This window comes from Bactrocera oleae, chromosome X, assembly GCF_042242935.1.
Source record: "Bactrocera oleae isolate idBacOlea1 chromosome X, idBacOlea1, whole genome shotgun sequence".
Lineage (NCBI taxonomy): Eukaryota > Metazoa > Arthropoda > Insecta > Diptera > Tephritidae > Bactrocera > Bactrocera oleae.
In genome coordinates this window covers 27,593,447-27,614,691 of record NC_091541.1, presented here as the reverse complement: position 1 = coordinate 27,614,691, position 21,245 = coordinate 27,593,447, and the positions used below count along the sequence as shown (strand labels likewise).

At 38.9% G+C, this 21,245-nt stretch overlaps 1 long non-coding RNA gene across 1 annotated transcript; it reads right to left on the bottom strand.

The window, feature by feature from the left end:
• Positions 1-11,178: 11,178 nt before the first annotated feature.
• On the bottom strand, positions 11,179-13,455 carry LOC118681397 (uncharacterized). The gene is made up of 3 exons (XR_004977096.2): positions 12,985-13,455; positions 11,917-12,547; positions 11,179-11,794 (listed from the first exon to the last, which is right to left on the bottom strand). It is a non-coding gene; the product is annotated as an uncharacterized lncRNA (long non-coding RNA).
• Positions 13,456-21,245: the final 7,790 nt, after the last annotated feature.

The following is a 21,245-nucleotide window of genomic DNA, read 5'->3' as shown; positions in this document are numbered from 1 at the left end:
GAAAAGGAAGAGGCTCAATGCTCGTCAAAGATTGTGGACATAATCATGGGTTTTGCCGCAATATCGCATATGTCAACGCAAATATCGACACAAATTAAAGAACAGGATACACGTATGTGTCAAATATCAACAGAAATATCGACACAAATTAAAGAGCAGGATACACGTATGTCTCAAATATCAACTGAAATATCGACACAATTTAAAGAGCAGGATGCACGTATAACCCAACAAATAGCAGAGGTGTCATCCCAAATGTTGACACAACAATCCCAATTGTCCTCGTTAGAAACGCGGTTGGAAGAGCAGTTCGCAGCGCAAGATGCACGTATATCATCGCAGGTGACCTCCCAAATAGCAGAAGTGTCCTCACAGATTTCGGAATAGCGGGATTAAATTAAAACTGAAGTGGATGAATTAAAAGATCGTCTCCGTGAGCTACAATTAAATCAGCCAATTATGTCGTCAGTTTCTGCTAAGGTAAAACCTCCATCCTTTGATGGTACTGTTCCGTTCCACGTTTTAAAGCTTCAATTCGAAAAGACGGCATCTTCAAATAATTGGAACGCTGAAGATAAAGTAACTGCATTGTTCGTTGCATTAAAAGGATCTGCACCGGAAATATTACAGACCATTCCAAACTGCGAGGCGAGTAGTTATGAAACGTTGATGGGTGCATTAGAAAGACGGTATGGTAGTGAGCACAGGAAGCAGATCTTTCAAATCGAGTTGCGAAATCGCCGCCAGAAAGCCAATGAGACTCTGCAGGAGTTTTCTACAGAGATTGAAAGGTTAGCTCACTTAGCTTATGCACATAAATCCATGGAATACATCGATGACATGAAAATTCAGACTTTCGTCAATGGAATACGAGATAACACTACACGATTCGCTGCATTAGCATGTCCAAAATTAACGTTTGCAGAAACCGTTTCATATGCTCTGACACAGGAAACTGCATCTCTGCTTTGCAATCAAACATTTAAAGCTCACAAATTAGAAATAGAGGAACACACTTGGGTAAACCAATTACTTGAAAAAATTGACGACATGCAGAAAGCACTGGAAAAATCTACGAAATCGCATAAGAAAAATTATGGTGTGCTTAAATGCTTCAACTGCGGAAAAAGTGGCCATATTGCACGCAACTGTAACCAGCCCAATAATCTAGTTGGACGTAAACGCAAAGCTGATTATCAAGCAAATGTCAAATCAAACCAATCGTTAAACTAAAGCGAGCCAGCCGAAAAGGGCACGGGCTGGCTCCCCCAAGCAAATGCCCTGTAATCTCCATTTCACAAATAAGCAGGAATACGAGTAACGTTACCGTTAGTGGATGTGTAGACGGTAAAAAGCGCATACCGACTGTGGGTACGGGCGCATCACATTCCATAATTCGATCTGATCTGGTTGAGAAAGAAGTGAGACCGTTACCTGGGGCAAAGTTGCGTACTGCAACTGGAGAAGATACCCTAGTTCTCGGAAAGGTAACGTACGAGATCGTAATAGGAAAGGCAGCCGTGTTACACAATTTTATAGTGGCAAATATCGTTGACGAAGTCATAATTGGAGTTGACTTTCTAGCGAATCAAAGAATCAAAATTGACATGAAAAACAGGATTATGTCCTATAGAAATATGGAAGTGCCACTTATGTTCGGTTACGATAATAAGTACAACGTTAGACGAGTGATAACAACTGAGAGTCAGCAGTTTCCACCAACATCAGAAGCAGTTATTTGGGCAGAAATAGATGGAGACTATGGGTCAAACAAGTGGTGGATTGTTGAGGCCACAAAAGAATCTACACCAAACTTACTAATAGGCAAAACCCTGGCTACGACAAGACAAGATAAACGTGTTCCAGTAAGTGAGGCCGTGATAAATTGCGAAATACGTCTTGAGGAAGATTCCATGGACGAAAACGATATATCGAGTGAAATTAACGCATGGACTGAAGAACTAGAGGCAAACTATCAAACTATGGCTAAACAACTTCTTCTCAGATACTCATCCATATTTGATAAAGACAATGCCAAACCAGGAAGAACCAAAGTTGTGAAACATTTTATTAACACAGGTGATGCAAGACCAATCCGCCAGGCTCCTTGAAGCGTTCCTTTAGCAAAACGTGAAGTTGTAGCCAGACCATACGTGAAATGAGCGAAAGCGGCGCAATCGAACCATCAGAGAGTCCGTGGAGCTCACCTGTAGTACTTGTGAAAAATAAAGATGGCAACAAGAGATTTTGTGTGGACTATAGAAGGTTGAATGATGTAACGAAGAAAGACACTTATCCACTACCTAGAATCGATGATACACTGGATTCGTTATCAGGCACAAAATGGTTCTCAACACTTGATTTGAAAAGTGGTTATTGGCAAGTGGAGGTAAACGAAGAATACAAAGAAAAGACGGCTTTCAGCGTTGGAGATGGTCTACGGAAATTTACCGTAATGCCCTTTGGATTATGTAACGCTCCTGTTACTTTTGAGAGACTTATGGATCAAGTATTAAAAGAATTACAGTGAAAGACCTGTTTGGTATACCTCGACGATATCATCGTGTTGGGTAAAAGCTTCGATGAACACCTTAAGAACTTGGAAGAGGTTTTCCAACGGATAGCTAGCGCTGGTCTGAAGCTAAGTCCAAAGAAGTGTTCCCTTTTTAAAAAGGAAGTAAGCTACTTAGGGCACTAAGTGACAACGGATGGCATTTGCACAGCTAATGAAAAGATCGAGGCAGTAAGAGATAGGCCCGCTCTTAAAAATTTATATGAATTGCGGAGTATCCTTAGACTCTGTACTTATTATAGACGATTCGTTCTAAATTTTGCCTCCATGAACTCACGAAAAAGAACAGAGTTTTTGAATGGAATAAAGCACAGGAAGTGGCTTTCCAAACTCTGAAGAAACGGTTAAGTACTACGCCAATGTTAGCATACCCGGTCCCAGGATCAACGTTTATTTTGGATACGTATGCTAGTGGATTTGCAATAGGAGACGTTCTATCACAAGTCATTGATGGGCATGAGAAAGTGGTTGCGTATTACAGCCAGACCATAAGCAAGCCAGAGAGACATTATTGTTAATTAAATTACTGGCGTTGGTGAAGTGCATCAAACATTTTCATAACTACCTTTATGGCCAGCGATTTCGGATGAGGACAGATCATGCAGCATTAAAATGGCTTTTATAATTCAGGAAGCTAGAAGTACAGTTGGCACGGTGGATTGAGAGACTCCAAAGTTACGACTTCTCTATAGAACATGGCAAAGGTTGTAGTCATGGAAATGCAGATGCCATGTCCCGCCTCCCTGTAATCTGGAATGCAGACATTGCTCAAAAGCTGAGGCCAAAGAAGACATTATAGATGTCCGATTACTGACTATAACATCAGACTAGGATCCGGAGAAGCTACGAAATGTAAGCAAGAGGATCCAGATTTGAAAAGTGTAATACACGGGTTGGAGATGAATAAACGTCCAACGAGAGAAGAAATAGCTGCAGAAAGCCCAGTCGCAAAGACTTATTGGGCACAATGGAATAGTTTGAAGTTAGTGTCTGGCTGCTTGCATCGCGTATGGGAAAGCGAAGATGAGCAAAGTTCACAAGTTCTCATGATTGTTCCAAAAGTAAGAATTCCTCAAGTTCTCAATGAGCTGCACAACGGTCCAAGTGGATCTATGGGTATCACTAAAACCTTGGAGAAATTAAAGCATAGGGTTGGTTGTCATCAATGGGGTTGGTTGTCGTCAATCAATTACGGAATGGATCGCCAATTGTGTCGAGTGCTAAAGGGCCGCGGTCCAGGTGTCATGGCCTGATGAAGCAGTACAATTCAGGTGTGCCGTTTGAACGAGTAGCCATGGAAGTAGCTGGTCTATTTATTATCAGTAAATTAGGAAACAGATATGCTTTGGTAGTCATGGACTATTTCAGCAAATGGCCAGAAGGAAACGCGATTCCTAACCAAGAGGCAGGAACAGTAGCGGATGTATTTATCAACAACTGGGTATCGAGATATGGTGTTCCAATAAAATTACATTCTGACCAAGGGAGAAATTTTGAATCAGCTCTAATACAGGAGATATGCCAGAAGCTCGGTATCCGGAAAACCCGTACAACTGCACTACATCCGCAGTTCGATGGCATGGTATAACGATTCAATAGAAATTTGAAAGAACATTTGAGGAAAGTTGTAGAAAAATATCAGAAAGATTGGGGTACCCATATATCCTTGTTCCTGATGGCTTATCGGTCGGCTGTACATAAAACAACGGGACAGACTCCCGCAAGGGTAATTTTTGGTAATGATCTTCGACTACCGATTGGTTTAAAATTTGGAATTATTGCCAACAGAGGAAGGAATACTAAGTAGTTCAATTGCATCCTAGAAGACGAGATGAGGGATATACATGCTATGGTGAGACAGCGCACCAAAATTATGAGCGATAAGATGAAAGCAAAATACGACAAGGCAATAAACTCTAAGGGTTTTATTGAAGGCGATTGGGTATTGTTATATAACCCACAACGAAAGAAAGGGTTATCTCCCAAATTACAGTGTAATTGGGAAGGACCATACCAGGTTATTAAACGACTCAATGATGTAGTGTATCGCATACAGACCATTGGAAGACCAAGGAATAAAATGAAGGTGGTTCATCTGGAACGACTTGCAGCGTTTGGTACCGCAAATATGTCTAATCGGGACGATCAGACTTAGGTAGAGGGCAGTGTGGCGAACACGAGTACCAGAACAAATCAGAATTGACGATAAACTGCCAGAAGCAACTAGACAGCGAATTCGTAGTTGCCAGAATGTTCAAGTAGCGAACTTTTGTTAAAAATTTACTATATAAGGCTGCGGGACTGTGCAGCAGACACAGATCTAATTAGAGTGTTGCCGTGTAAAGAGCAATTAAGCTATAAGCAATAAGTTGTAAGTTCGAATAGCGAGCAATAAGTGTTAAGTTGTTGGACTTGAAAATAAAGATAAGTGTGTAGCCATTAAATTGGGACTTAAATTTAACAATCCAGTGAACGAGCTCAAGAGTGAGTTATAGTTAGACGATTTATCGAGAAATCCGTTACAATACGTACAAAAATAATGATAACAGAATTCAAATTTCTGAACGAATGGTATATATTCATTTGAAACCGAGCGCTCGTGCAACCATGAATAGAATTGGAAAATGAAAAGGGTAGCAGCGAGCTGTTACGAACAAGAACACAAAGCGTGCCACCCGAACTTGAGAAGCACGGTCCCTTTGTCTTTCCTCGTCGTCAACTCGACCAAAAAAACCGGTTTGGGTTACAAAAGAGTCCCAATGTAAGCACACACTAACACATTCTCAAAAAATATACATTCGGTACGGGTTGCCCCCAAATATTCTACTACTAATTAGGCACTTGGTACGGGTGGCCTTTTAATATTCTACAACTTTAGGAATGTTTTATATTTTCACATATGGGTTGCAAAAGAGTTTGTGTATGAACGCCAGTTCATAGTGCCAACTTTTCTGCGTTGTTAAAACTTGATTTGTTAAGCTAGTTGAATGTTCCATATATTATTAACAAATTTGTATATACGAATTTAGTTATTGTGCAATTAATTTTAAGTTGATACAAATATTAATTTTAAATGATTAGGTAAATAAATGCTATCATTTTATAATTATTTTATTATATCGTTTTCCTTTTGGATACTTGTACTAACATATTTGTAATGTAGAATATTCGAAAATATCGGTTAAGGCTTCCGGTATGTTGTGGGAATCATATACAGTGATGAGCAGTACTGTAACATGTTAAAGGCGCGTTTATATTAACTAATTATATTCTACCAGTTAGTGCAAAAACTTAATTTTTTTTTAAAATGTTGTCTGTGGACATCGTATTTTGTACTGTTAAAGCGCCAACATGAAACAGCAATAAACTACTGTGGACAGCAAAGATTGAAAGGAATAAAAAAGTTACAGTTATACTCGCGCATTATGTGCGCGTTTACCCGGGAGTTTTTTAGTTGGTAAGTGATAATTAAGTTGTCAAGTAACAAATGTGACCATGTGCAAAAAAAAAAAAAAATTTTAAAATTTTTAATAAAGGAGCAATCTGTGCGTAAAATAGCTTGATAATGTAAAGTTAGCCATGTGACCATCCACAGGTTAAAACAAAAATATTTGAAAACCACGTCGAACAACAAAGGTGGTTGGCCCAAAAAAAAATTAACGATCGTTAATGCCACCATCTCGCCCAATTGGTCACTTCGACCAATGCGGGAACACACGCGGCAGCTCTTTAAGTGCTTAATATCGAAGCACGCAAACGGACAGCCCACTTGGTCTTAAAGCAACTGAAAAGAAAAAAACCGTTATTGACAAATTGACATGTGAGCCTGCGGAAATGAGCATTGGACTGAACAAGATTGGGATATGGAAAGTTTAAAGCAAAAAATTTTTTAATTACAAAAATATTCACTTTATTTTTATTTTAAATGCAATGTTGTCTGATGAGACGAAAATAAATCGGTATCAGTCTGATGGACGTTCTGGTACTATACACTAGACCAAAACACGATTAAACCAACCCATGTTTCCCAAAATGTTAAGCATGGTTGCGGATCAATCATGGTTTGGGGGTGTATCACCATAAATGGTGTAGGTCATTGATGGAATCATGCATAAGCGCAGTATCTGACCATTTTACAGGAAAATTTGCCGACAGTCAGGGAAGATTTGGGTTTTGCTGCGGAAAAAGTTATCCTTCAACAAGACAATAACCCGAAACACACGACTCGCCTTGTACAAGATTAGATAAAACGTCAAAAATTTTCGACCCTTACGTGTCCCCCTCAATCACCGTATATGAATCCAATAGAATATTTGTGAAGTCATGTCAAGGCGCAGCCAACGAAGTACCCTAATCCTCCTAAGGGGTAAATGATTTGTGGGAGCGGACGCAAGAAATTTGGAATACATTAGAGTATGACTAGTTCTAATCTTTGAAAAAAGCTAGGTGTTTTTGGACCAAATATTAATATTATGATTTTTTATAGTATTATGCTTAAATATCACATCGAGTGCAAAACTGTAACATTTAATTTCTTTTGCATTATTACTTTTAAACATATTGTGGCGAACACGGATGATCGAATCGACGATAAATTGCTCGAAGTAACTAGTTAGCGAACTCGTAGTTGCCAGAATGTTCTAGAAGCGATGTTTTGTTAAAAATCTACTATATAAAGGCTGCCAGACTGTGCAGCACACACAGTTCTAGTTAGAGTTAAGCGCGAATAACGAGCAATAAGTGCACAAACAGTCACCCCGTATCAAACCTTATTTGTCAAAAGTTATGCCCGTAGTTGCAACGCAGAGATCGGTTGTTTTTTTTTTGTTTTCATTTCACCAATGTTGCCATTGTTCTATTTGTATATTCGATTTTTTACACATTTAATTTTTCAGTTATAATTTTTCATAATGTAAAAGCTCAGAACTATAATCCAACTAATCATTTATATTATTATTAATAAACAGGTGTATTCGACTGTGATTTTAAGAATATTTCAAATATATTCCAGTTAGGTTTTGAATTACTACAAAATATCGAGATTGGCAACCCTGCGTTGCAAGAGATTGCTCTCTCACTCTCAGCTCACTCGTTTCTACGGAAAAAATTCAATTTTCGCGGATATCCTACCGTACGGTTTGTTGAAGCATTTACATTGCGCTCTCATAAGATAGGTCGTATAAGCTGATTCGGTCCACGGTTTTGCGTCGGTGACTGTTTGTACCTTAAGTGTTAAGTTGTGGCCGGCGGAAGCGACGGCGGAAGAACTGCGCAGGAAGCAATGCTGGTGGATAAGGCGCACATTACTGCTATTGTGATGCAAGGTGCTACAGCTGTTGCACAGGAGCTCCTAGGGGAGCTGAAAGGGCAGGACCAGCAGGACAAGAACGAAGACAGTGATGACGAAGATCTGTCCCTGCTGGAACCAGTCCTGTGACCGCCAATGCCCAAATAGAAGTTGCCCAGGTGAACCTACACCACGCGATGGCAGACTCGGCTGTTATCGCGATTAAGTTCCTCTCGGATAATCTGGGTATCTATTAATCCAGGAGCCGTGGGTCTTTAGAAGGGAGGTCAGGGGCCCTAATACAAGAACATGCAAGGTAATCTGGGATCTCTCATCTGAGAGACCACGGTCTTATGTAGTAGTTAGGAACGATATTGATTTCTTCTGTATTTCAGAGTTCCTAACGCAGGATCTGGTCGCGGTGCAGGTAAAGGGCAAGGAAGGTGCAGACTTCGTCCTTGCAGCAGCCTGTTTCCCATTATTTCTAGTTTAATACTGTAGGAGAAACAAGCTCCCCTTCATACTGGGGTGCGATGCCAATGCACAACACACGGAGTGGGGCAGCGCGGACTGCAACGCAAGGGGTAAGTCTCTTCTTGAATTCATTATAAGCAATAATATAATGTGCAATTATGGGTTGTGAACTCATATTGGGCTAATGAGAGATAGCCTTGCGTTGTCGTACATTCCAACACGATAATAGAAAGCCTACCTAAGGTAGGAAGGAAGGACTATTCACTGGCCAAATCCCTCAGGTCTATTAGTCTCACCTCCTTCATGCTAAAAATTATGGAAAATATTATAGTCAACCACATGAGATCGAAAGCGCTATAAGTCGATTCCCTACATGCAAATCAGCACGCGTACAGAGCACGTAGGTCTACTAACACTGCCATGTACCAACTAACGGCTGAGATCCAGAGCTCGCTGGAGAATAATGAGGTTGCGATACGCAAGATTAAAGCGTAACGGATTTCTCGATAAATCGTATACCTTGTAACTCACTCTTGAGTTCGATCACTGTATTGTTAAATAAAAGTCCCCATTTAATAGCTATACACTTATCTTTATTTCTAATTCCAACAACTTAACACTTATTGCTCGTTATTCGAGCTTAAAACTTCTTCCTTATGTCTCAATTGCTCTTAACACGACAACACTCTAACTAGAACTGTGTGTGCTGCACAGTCTGTCAGCCCTTATATAGTACATTTTTAACAAAACATCGCATATAGAACATTCTGGCAACTACGAATTCGCTAACTAGTTGCTTCTGGCAATTCATCGTCGATTTGATTTTGATCTATCATCCGTGTTCGTCACACTGCCCTTCACCTAAGTCTGATTGTCCTGATTAGACATATTTGCGATACTAAGCACAAAGCATTTATGTCTCTCATCTCTTCTTCTAAGATGGTGTTAAATTATTGAGCCATCCTTCTCTTATTGAAATTAAATCCATCCGTTTTCCGGATACCCAGTTTCTGGTCCATGGTGGTGGTCCATGACTACAAAAACATGACTATATCTTAATTTTTTGGTGGGAAATGAACCATCTTCATCCACGCCTATTTGCTCAACTGGCGCACGCGAACTGTACTGTTTCATCTGGCCATGACTCCGGGACCTTGATCCTTTAGCTACAGTGCACTCAGCATATTTTACAATCCTCTCCCTAACTTATTGATGACAACCAGTCCAATAAAACCTTTGCTTCAATTTCACCAAGGTTTTCGTGATTTTCAAGTGCAATCCTCTTGGACCATTGTACTGCACGTTAAGAACTTCGAGGATTCTAACCTTCGGAACAACAATGCATACTCGAGAGGTTTGCCCATTTTCGATTTTCCATACTCGATGAAAACAGCCACACAGCAACTTTAAAGTGCTCCGCTCTTCTCAATATGCTTCTGCGACTGGCCTTCCTGTAGTTATTTCTCCATGCGTTGTACATTTGTTCAACTCCACTTCATGCATTACACATTGCAATTCTGGATCTTCTTGCAAAGAGTCATCTGTTTCAGCTTTAATTTTATCCTGCTCTCCATTTGAGCAAATTGCAGCGAATTCGTAGTTGTCAGAATATTTTAGTGGCGTAGTTTTGTTAAAGATCTACTATATAAGAGCCAACGGATTGTGCAACAGACACAGTTCTAATTAGAGTGTTGCCGTGTAAAGAACAATTGAGCTATATGCAATAACTTGTAAACTCGAATAATGAGTTATACGCGTTTAGTTGTTTGAATTAGAAATTAAGATAAGTACGTAGTCATTAAATTGGGACATTTATAGGTAGGTAGGCGATATCGAGAAATCCGTTACAATATTTTGTAAGCAACTCAGAAATATATAAGTTAAAAAAGTCAATTTCAAACATATTTCTTAACTGACTGCGGTGTTCAAAATTTTATATTTGTTATCGACATATTTATTCTCATTCAGGCTTTATAATCATACATCTTTAAATAACGAAATGTAACAGGTGATTAGATCTGTTCGTTTTTAGTTGAGATATTTTTGTGCTTGTCACGTACTTAATTGCAAAATCGTATTAAGTAACAAAAATTTTCTCTAATTTAAAATCTTAAATTTAGAGACTTGTGACTGCATCAAAGTACTGAATTCCGATATAAGTTAAAAAATTTGTTGCGTTTGTTTAGTGAGTGGGAAAAAAATAACCCATATCCAAGGGGCATATTCAATGTCTTTCCTGCTTTATCCAATTAAAATTGGGGCAGGTTGTCTCTTTCGAAACTACCTCTTCTATGTGTACCCTATTGATTTTATTTTGATTATCTCTTTAAAGTATATTAGATGTGTGGGAACTTACGTTACCACATATCTTAATTTAATTAAAATTTTTTTACAAACATTTTCTTAGAAAAAAACTGAAACTGGAAAACTTGACATAAATTTCAAAGTTATTGTGACTACGTAGTGTTGCGCTTCATGAATTCTAGAAGAAATAAAAGTTCTTAGAAAAATCCAGCTTGGGATAGTTTTAAGAACTTAACAGTTTTAACGGTTAAAATTGCTAAGGGTTATTGTTTTGGTTAGCAGTTTGTTACCTTTAACAAATAATTATGTTTGCGTATTTGTTACCCATTTGTTACCTCTAACAAATGCATATGTTAGCATTTGGGTAACCTTTTTGTTACCATAACCAATTCCTATTATTTTAAATAAAATTCAACATTTTTTATATTATTTTGTATTATTTTATTGTATAACAGTTATTAAAATTAATTATTACCATATATGTATATATTAAATTTATATATATGTATATACAATATATATATATAGCTTAATTCGCCAAGCGTTACTCTCCAGCAAATGGAACAAACTATTCTAGATGATCAAACAAACGGGTATGACGCATGTGTTATGATTCTTTTTTAGTGGAGAAATCCTTTTTTTTTTGTGTTAAAAAAACCTTGCTGTAATTCTGGTTTTCTGTAAATTTTTATAGTTGATTTTAAGTGTTATGTTTTAAAAATACAAAAAAAAAAGAAAAATATTTATATCATTTGTCATTTGAACCATTCAAAACAGTAAAAATTAGCTAAAATATGCAAAACAAAAGTTGGCAGCATTGAAGGTAGAAGCTATGCCACTTTAATGAGGTATCCGCATACTCTCCTGCTTTAATTCAACTCGATAACTTTGTTGTTGTTATCTCATGTAAAATTTTTGACAAGAGAGAAAAGAAATGACCAATCGAAGACAGCTACTACAATTATAATTCTATATACATAAAAAATATGATTTGGTGCTTTCATCACGATAAGGCACCATGTCATACTACATTAGTTCTTCGTGGGTATTTTGCCAAAAACTCGATTCGTATTTTTCCGCAACTACCTTATTCGCCTAATTATGCTCCCTGTGACTTCTGGCTGCTCAGCAAATTCAAAAGACCAATGGGGAGATGCCTGAAAAAAAACGGTGAAGAAAAATGAGTTGGATAACTTTTTTTATATAAATAGACAGTGTCTAGAGTATATGTAGATAAATAAAAACCAAATTTCACTTGATAACGCTAAGTTATCCATACCTTTCATCGTTTTGTTGCCTCGATGGGTCCTTGAAAGCAGCCTATCGTAACGGATTTCTCGATAAATCGTATACCTTGTAACTCATTCTTGAATTCGATCAATGGATTTTAAATTCAAGTCCTAATTTAATGCTATAAACTTGTCTTTATTTCTAATTTCAACAATGTAACAATGTAATGTAAATTAACAAAACATCGCCTGTAGACGATTCTAGCAACTACTAATTCGCTGTCCAGTTGGTTCTAGCAGTTTATCGTCGACTCTGATTTGTTCTAGTAATCGTGTTCGCCACAATATGTATGTAGTATTTGCTGCTGGAATAGCATTAAGCATTTCTTCGATTGTAAATTATATTCCTCCTTGCAGCTGATTAACGACATTTGAATAGAACTTAATTTGCCCTTTTATAAATTATTTAAACGCCTGTTTCATATGTGTATCACGTTCTTCTATAAAATGCGACATTTCAGCCATTACGGCATAGGAAGTAACATCGGTGCAACGATTCACATCGGTCATTTGGGCATTGCTCATCTTTTGCTCAGAGATTAAACGTTCGTAATCCTCTTTGCTTTTTGCATTGCACCCGTGTGTGTTGAGAGAATGTAAGGAAAACTGTTGAGGACGCCTCTTAAATAAAAAATACATCGACAATAAAGCCATTTGGTATAAGTGTACAAATGTATATGCACGTGTGTCTGCATATATTTTTAAGTAACAAACGAGATTGATAAGTGAGTTAGAAAGTGATATGATGAAATATGATACTAGATAAGACGCGCCCAACACTTTTCGAAAGCGGTATTGTTTTTGAGGGTTGTAAGATACATAGGTCCGACATACCATTACCAATATGTTGGAATTCTTTTTTACATTGTGTTTGAGAACATATCACGGAGTCATTGGATAATGCTAAGAGATTTTGAACCGAAATATTCGTTGCATGCGTGCACTGTGAACAACTTTCTATATGAGCATCAAAAGTGATGGTAACAAAGTCTTTTCTGACGGTGATATGGCCCAACAATAAGAAACATATGTATATGTCTCGTTCCGCTTTCTTTTACCTGATTTCCAAATTTTGTCATCGTTACAGTTCAAGAAATGATGCCATACTATAGGATTCCCTAATAAATTAGAAGTGGCAGTTAATGTACGAGTAAATGCGTTGAAAAACACCTGGAAAAGTGTGATTAGATTTGTTATATGTGTCATAGATAAAACGATCCGAAACTCCTCTCTTTGCCTTCCTCATGAACTTTCAGTGCTGCCAAAGAAACCACAAGTTCATGAGCTCCTGAACAGATGACAAGCAAAACAATGAACTACCACTAAGAATCCTGCAGAAATAAATTGCGAAATCAGTGGGTAATTTGTGAGATAAGATTTTTTGGTGACGTTTACGTATATTTCTAATCTTTATTTAAAGAGATTTAATATAGTTTTGTTTTTAAGAAAGAGCGGGTATTTTGTCGCAGAGTATTGTTTTGCTTAGCAGTACAAATTGTCAACGTATATACATATTTTGGTTAGAATTCCCAGCAAATGTTATGTAAACTTTGACTTCCGAAAAAATTATCAAAAGATATTTATTTATAGGGTGTATAAAAAAGAAAAAAGGTTCATGTTTAGGTTATTTAAAACTTGGTGTTTTGAAATATTAAAATATTTTGTTTAATTTAGTTTTAAACGTTAATTTTGAAAATCTTTTTTAATTAAAATATACATGTACATATAATTAGACGTCATATAGAATATCTAGCTTGTTAAACTAATTTTAATTATGTATACTTTTCTGTAAAATGGAAACCAAAAAATACCCAAGAAATGCATTAAAAAATCTTAAAACTTATTTCTTTCCTTAGTGACACCACTGTCAAATGTTATAAAAAATGTGGACTTTGACAGCGCTCTCTCGAATCAAAGAGTTTTGTATTATTTTATCCATATTATGTGTTACCGCCGTCTTGCAGGGTGGTAACATTCCTTGCTGATAATTTCTTAGAGTGCGTTCAAACAAGGAAACAATTGCTGTGGCAACTCGCGTCTTCTCTTAGGGCCGTTTTCTCGAGTCTGGTTAATATTATCCTTAACTGCTGGTAGCTCAACTGGATGATTGCTTTAACTGACAACCCGCCATCAACATGTTGCCGATAAGATTACCGCTTAATAAATAAAGCGCTAAACCATGAGAAATGAGAAAACGGTACTTACTATATCTAAATAGAAGCGTTGAATGGAACGTGTTTTGCTACTCAGCGTTAACACCGACGTGACATTCCTAATTAAAAGCGGCAACTTTACGTAAAATTCTCACTCGACTTCTGCAGAAATGAAATGATTAACGAATTAAATTTGCCGCTGCCGCTGTTACATAGGGAAAGCATTTAGACGTTCACATGCAAAGAATTTTAGTGCTCAAAGCAGTAAAGTACGTGTAATATGCGTACGTATAATATACGTTCTCTAGTAGTATTTTGCCTGCAAGAGCGTGATGAGGAAAGACGCTCGTGTTTGGGCAACACTCCATATGTCCTTGTTCGGAACAGCTTCCTGCTATCAAAATCAGTTTTCATTTTGAAATTCGCATTACAAAAATGATTTTCCTTAGCTAATTTCTTTCCTAACTTACAGTTTTCCATAACATTTCTGATATATTATGAATATTTATATACAAGTCTGTCAATTATATACAAAACAATTATGAAATTTAAAATTCCCAACAAATTGTAAATAAATATTAATTTGAAACTGAGCGCAAATACAACTATGGAAATTAATGGCGAAATACGTTACAGTGGACTAGTATGAAATACACAAAGCGTGTTTCCCGAGAACGAGCTCGTCTTTCCTGGTCGCCCCCTCGCCTACAATGTACTTAGACAAGTTAGGTTAGGTTAGGAGGTCGATCCTGAAATCTAAGGATCTCACTTGAACTGCTTAGAACGCTGGTTCGTTGGTGTACCTAAAAACTCCTATAAAGCTGGATCAAAAGACCCTTATATATCGACAAAGCGCTTTGAGCCCATGACAAATTTGTTGAAACGGCTAATATCCGTTTCGGCTAAGTCTTCTGTTCCGCCGAATGTATGATAACGGAGATGTTTCAGTCTCAGCCTAGCAAAAGCCGAACAGTGGAGGAGAAAGTGCCCGGATGTTTCCACCTCACCCTCCGCCATACAGCTTACACAACTAGCATTGGGAAGAATTTAAGCCGTACCGCATAAGACCTCCTGCGCTCCACTCTCTGCCAGAATGATCTTGCGGTCGCACAGGAGTTGGTCGTGATCAGCGTCTGCTGAGTGCACGCGAGGTCCAGAGCTAGGACGCAAAATGTTAATGGAGATCCAACCCAAACGAGCTTGATGTTGAAGTAGTTAGATGCTATTTCTAGTGAAGACAGACACTCTTTGACTAACTTTGAATGTACGGTGTGCGCGCTCAGAGATAGTATTACCGCTCTGTTGTCGGAGTGAATGCTCACTTATCTAAACGAGGCTGCACTTCGTAGCAGTACGTCTACCGTCACCTTGATAGCAGCCACTTCCGCCTGAAAAACACTATAGTGGACTGGTAGTCTCAAGCTAAGATCAACGGAGAGCTGCTTACAGAAAACCTCCCCTCCTAGCTTCGACCCATCGGTGAAAAAGCTCACCGCGCCTCTTCTCCAGCGGCTTTTTCCTATCCACATCTCCTGCGTCGAAATATAAGCAAAAAAAAGCCGCCTTGAGTGGTCTCTGTGGCGCAGTGATCCACATTTTCCGGAATGCAGTTGACGGAGGAGAGAATTTTGGCCTTGTTCGGACCTCTCAATAAGCCCAGCTGCCCTGAGCGTTAGAGCACACTTCGGAGCAATGTACTTGCCGGCAATGTCAACAGGTGCTATGTTTAAAATGGAGATTCCGATGAGCGCCACTCTTTGGACCCGTTTAAGCTTTTTAGCAAGTGTAGCCCTTTCAAGCGCCCTCCACCAGACGATCACACTATAGAACAATATTGGCTTGACTATGGTTCATAGAGCCAGAACACCACCTTTGGTGAGATTCCACCTTTTCCCTATAGCTCCCTTGCAATATAAGGCAACCGATGCCTTCTTAACTCTCTCCTCAATTTTTGGCCTCTAGGGAAGCTTTCTATCAATGATAAGCCCTAAGTATTTCCCCTTATCAACAGGTTGATGACGTGAAGCACCAAAAGAGGAGACACGTTTGGGATCTTATACCTCCTAGTAAATAAAACTATTTCGGTTTAACTTGGGTTGACGGCAAAGTCACTTCTATTCGCCCAGTTGGATACCACGTTTAGGTACCCTTGGGTTAGCTCATATACGGTATAATTAGGAATTTTCACTTAACCATAAGAACCACATCATCAGCGTAGGCTTTCGCTTATTCGTCGAGTTATTTAAGTAGGTCGTTTACCACCAAGATCCAGAGCAGTGGGGAGAGTACCCTTTCCTGCGGGGTTCCCCTATTAACTTTACTGGTTGTCTTGGTACTACCCCACTCCGCTACGGCTTTTCTGTCGCAGAGAAGACTAAATATTTGATGCTTGAGGTTCGATTCCACCTCGAACTTTGCAACGGCTTTAACCACTGAAGGCTGTACAGCCCTCCTGAAGCTCCCCCAGTGACACTTCTTCAGCAAAGCGATTCAGTGGAAAATGAGCATCCAGAAATAATTTTAACGACTCCTAGCTTCTCGTTGTTCAACCACTATCTGCATTTCTCAGATACCACAATAGAATAGAATATTTCGCAAGAATGCGCCTAAGCCGTGAGATCTCATGACAACCCTTTAGACTGCAGTAGAAGTCTCTCCACTCTCCTCTTGGCTTTCTTCAACTCGGACTTGTAAATGGCCAGTCGTCACTAGAGCTACTTTTACGAGCTTTGTTGAAGAATCTTTTGCTCGAAGATCTGATTTTCGTTAGCTCCAAAGTCCACCAAGGGGATTTCTCTTTACTTTTTAGAGTTCTCAGAGGACAGAAGCTTTCAAGAGTAGTTCTACTAACAGAGATAAAGCCTCGATCATCAATACAGGACTCAATTAGTGCTTCAAAAATTTCTATAGGTTTTCAGCTTCGCGTGCAATGCATCCAAGCTGATACCAATATATATATGATCAGAGATGGAATGGGCGTCTAGAACTCCCAATTCCGAGATCAAGGAAGTAATTTCTCTAGAGGCTAGCGTAACATCAAAGACTTCCGCCCTGCTAGCAGTCACAGAAGTTGGGCAGGTTTCCTTATTATAAATAGAAAGGACTCCACCACATCTCAAATCAAAAAGTGGTTCATCTCTTGCGTTAATGTCCGAGCTCTCCCAGACGGTATGCCTTGAATTGGCATTAGAGCCTATTAAAACTGCGGCTTCTTTACGCTTGACATCTGCCACAGCTCTCCTCAGCAGGTCCAGAGGTATCTCCACCTCGTCGTCATGCGGCATATAGGCTGAGACAAGCCAAAGCTCTCCAGCACTATCCTCCAGGCTACCAGTGACGACATCTTTTATTTATAGATTTATAAAACAGCTGTTTTTGACATTAAAAAACTCTCATCGTTTATTATTTTCTAAAAGAAAACATTGTAATGTCGTTTTTTGTAATAAAAGTTGTCTTGATTTAAATAATTTCCATTTAATGGAAATATTTGTCGTATTTTATAATTTGAGAAGTCGATTGCTAGGTGAATTCAGATGACTTGCTTTTAATTTATTTCTTTAAATTTTTTTTGTATGTTCACTTTTTTTTGTTGTCTTTGTCAGTCTACGAAATGTCAAGTGCAATGATAAGCACTAGAATTTCAGAATGAGATTTTGCTCATAATAATATAAAAATCATTGCCTGTCGAAGAAAATACATAAATTACAGTTTATACAAATATGCATACAAACATATTTACGATGTACATTGAATAGTAAACTAAATGTTCACACTTAAAAAATAACTCTATATTGCATGACAATGGACAATATACAAATTACAATTACATTTATGGCAGATGGCCTCTTTATACGCTACCACTTCTATCTGTATCCTATCGGTTTTGTTTTGGTTAGCAGTATGACAAACATATTGTGACATACACAATATTTGCATTAGAAAATACTACATATGTACATATTGTGGCGAACACGAATACCAGAACAAATCAGAATCGACGATAAATTGCCAGAAGCAATTAAACAGCGAATTTGTAATTAACAGAATGTTCTAGTAGCGAACTTACTTATGTTAAAGATTTACTATATAAAGGCTGCCGGATTGTGCAGCAAACACAGTTCTAACTTTGACAGTTGCCTGGGTTCAAAAGGGTTTGACGTTTAGCGAGATTTTGCTCATAATAATATAAAAATCATTGCCTGTGGAAGAAAATATATAAATTACAGTTTATACAAATATGCATACAAACATATTTACGATGTACATTGAATAGTAAACTAAATGTTCACACTTAAAAAATTACTCTATATTGCATGACAATGGACAATATACAAATTACAATTACATTTATGGCAGATGGCCTCTTTATACGCTACCACTTCTATCTGTACCCTATCGGTTTTGTTTTGGTTAGCAGTATGACAAACATATTGTGACATACACAATATTTGCAGTAGAAAATACTACATATGTACATATTGTGGCGAACACGAATACCAGAACAAATCAGAATCGACGATAAATTGCCAGAAGCAATTAAACAGCGAGTTCGTAATTAACAGAATGTTCTAGTAGCGAACTTACTTATGTTAAAGATTTACTATATAAAGGCTGCCGGATTGTGCAGCAAACACAGTTCTAACTTTGACAGTTGCCTGGGTTCAAAAGGGTTTGACGTTTAGCAATGGGCAGAATGTCGGTGACTGTTTCCAGCATAACTATTTAATCTTATAAATAACTTGATATACAATAACTTATAAACACTATTCATAAATTATTCAATACAGTAAAATTGCAATAAAAGGAAAACGTTACTTCCGGTGTAAGAATCCAACGGATTAAAATTTGAACATTATGACCAAATTTGAAAATTATTGATACGAATTTTTTAAATTTTGTTATTAAGTAGGAATAAACATAAGATACAAATGTTGAGTATTTTATTTTATTAATTTTATATTGCAGTTTGTAACAAGAGAGTAATTTTGTTTGTTGATTCAATTTAATTCAGTATGGTACATTCTGACAGTAGGTATCATTGGAAAACGTGAAAAGAGAACCATTTCTCCATTAAATTTTTCAGTCAAAATGGTTGCTACAATAATACTTCCTGTGATCTTTTTGATAACCAAACGTGAACCGGTGCATAATTGAGGTGGATTAAAATTACGCTGAATAATAATAGGTGAACAAATTTTCAACCGAATATTAGGGATGTCATTCCGGGTATATCTAGGTAATTTACATTTTGATTTTCATCAACAACAGTAGCGAATGATTTAAAATACATCTGATAGCCTGTCAACTGTTGTAACTGGAAACTAATTTCATCAACTTCTACACTTTTGGTCGCTAATGTAGGCCGATTACTGAGCTAGTTATGATACAAACAATTGAGTTTTACTTTCAGGAATATACTCTCATTTAATCAAGTATTTTTTTCGTGATGTACTGCGTATTTGGTGGTAATTCAATTCTACCATTCCTACCATATCTACCAATTGAATTATTTCTGAGGGTGGATCAGTTTGCAATTGTTCGCATATTGTGAGAACTAAATATCCATATGGAATTTAGCCCACACAACACATGACGACGCACCCTGATAAATAAATACAACACTGCGAGTATACAAGTTCTCATACACAACAGTCAAACCACGCCACTTCTAGCAACATACGCCATCCTAAAACAACATTTTGCGAACGGGCAAGCAAGCAACAGGGTGAGCTCGGTAGTGAGTTGATTCTCTGACCGACTCAACCCTTAACTTTCGGTCGCCAACACAGTCTCCTGTGGTCCGGGATTATTTTTTACTGCTATACACGAGCGGAGGTAGAAACATCTGGGCGTCGTCGTCGTAGCACCCACGAGCGTCAACGCAAGCAGCAGCACATCGTCACCTAAGCCTACACGAGCGCCGGCAGAAACATCCGAGCGTCGTCGTCGTAGCACCCACGAGCGTCAACGCAAGCAGCAGCACATCGTCACCTAAGCCTACACGAGCGCCGGCAGAAACATCCGAGCGTCGTCGTCGTAGCACCCACGGGCGTCAACGCAAGCAGCAGCACATCGTCACCTAAGCCTACGCGAGCGCCGGCAGAAACATCCGAGCGTCGTCGTCGTAGCACCCACGAGCGTCAACGCAAGCAGCAGCACATCGTCACCTAAGCCTACTCGAGCGCCGGCAGAAACATCTGGGCGTCGTCGTAGTAGCACCCACGGGCGTCAACGCAAGCAGCAGCACATCGTCACCTAAGCCTACGTGAGCGCCGGCAGAAAACATCCGAGCGTTAACTCACGCAGCGGTAGAATCACCGTCGAAGCCATCATCACCACAGGACACAAAACGTAAGTCATCCTAAGACGCTTAGCACACCCAGAGCGCGACAGAGTATAATACGCTATCGTATAAGAGCTATACAATGGAAGGGCGGAAAAGTGGCCGACGGTACTGCGGTAAGGAGTGAATGTGTCGCAGTGAGTCTATCAGCTGGCAGGCATTTCACTCCTTAGCGTGCGAAGGCTGGAAGTCATGCGTGAAGTGGGTAGTGAGTCGATCCTCTGACCTGCTTCATGCTTGGCATCGCGGCCGCTGCCACTGCCCTCCGTAATTCCGCGTTATAGTGACGCGCTAACGGGCCACGTAAACCGGGCGTTGACCACATAGGCACCACGCGGGAGATTCGGAAGCGCATAACTGCACTAGCAGCCGAGACACACGAAGATCCCGAAATACACAAAAAGTTTTTAAAAATGGAAGCGGCATACAAAGCAAATGAGTTCGCTTCACGAGACGAAGGCGATCAGAAGACACCACTTCCATTAGATCAAGGCAGAGGAATCGCCGACATTTTCGCGGAATCATCACGCCGACAGCCGCCACCAATAATCATGCCGAATAAAGGTATGTCACTCCAACAGATCCTGATAGTTACATTCGCACCTATCGTCGGCCAGGTGAGGAAGTGGTCCGTAAAATACGACGGCGGGAGAGACCCATTAGCGTTCATCGAACGATTGGAGGAGCTCTCCGAAGTATACATGATAGAGAAGAGTCTTTCGAAATAGCAACACCGATTATCTACCCTACATTCGGCGTAGAGATTTCGAGACACTAGCCGAAACTTTCGCCTCAATCGCCTGACAGTCCTCCTCTTCACGGT